The sequence below is a fragment of the Barbus barbus genome, assembly GCF_936440315.1.
Source record: "Barbus barbus genome assembly, chromosome: 48".
Taxonomy (NCBI): Eukaryota; Metazoa; Chordata; class Actinopteri; order Cypriniformes; family Cyprinidae; genus Barbus; species Barbus barbus.
The window spans coordinates 13,040,875-13,042,042 of NC_136726.1; positions in this window are offsets into that span (position 1 = coordinate 13,040,875).

A 1,168-nucleotide genomic window follows, 5' to 3' on the forward strand; every position below is an offset into this window, starting at 1 on the left:
TTGTGGCCAATGTGTATTAGAGAAAATTTTTTATTTCATAATGATATTTCGCCCCATTTTAAATTCTTATTATCCAATGAAAGGTTAGATTTTTGTGATTTTTTAAAATAATAGATCAAAAGGATTAACAATGCAGATGAATTTTCACAGCCTTCTTTGATCATATTTACCAAGGGTACCAACAATTCTGACCACGTGTGTATAATAACACACACAGACACATATATACATATATATATATATATATATATATATATATATATATATACATTACACATTACATTTTACATTTAGTTAGTTAGCAGACGCTCTTATCCAAAGCTATCAATATCATATATCATCATAGTGATACATTTAGAATTACTGTATGTACATTGCTACTAACTTTTATTAAAATTATTAATTCATCCATATAAATTTTATTAGAATTATTCATAATTATTCATTGATTTCGTGGTAAATCAGTCTGTAAGAGAAAATGTTTATCTTCTTACAATTTTGAATCAGATTTTGTCTTCATACATTATTCCTGTGGTGTGACAAGCTTCATGAATAATACATTTAAAGGAACTAGCCTAATACCTAAGGTTTTGGGTAGTGGTTTTCAAACATCTTTTTTCTCACTCTCTTTCAAAAACAATCTCAAAATGTATAGCAACACAAAAATTAATAGCAATTAATGTGCACATTTATTTTTAAACAGGCACCATTTTTATAAACAGTGTTAATTAAGAATACTGTTACATATTCTATATATGAAAACAATCTGCAATTCCTCCCGTTTTGTAGGCCTAGTTTTAATTGTTTATTAGTCTCCACTAACACTGTCCCTTCTTTTTTTCAACAGGATAGGTTATAAACATAATTGTTAACGTAATTCCTTAAAACTCAGCATCTCTCTCAAAGAAATCAAAAGCTCTACAGGTTAAGCTAATGTCTTCAACAATCCCATCCATTTCTCAAAGGAGCAAGTACATTAGACACAATGCAGCAACATGCGATTGAGAACCACCCCTTACTGGGATCATCAGCCATGTCAGTGAATCGCGAGAAACCTTGTTTGATTGGCTACTCCGTGTGTCAATCATTCCGCCGTGAAGCGTAAGCGCCATTCTTATTGGCCACAACAAGTGCATCTTTTTATCCAAAGATCCTATTGGTGGAAAAT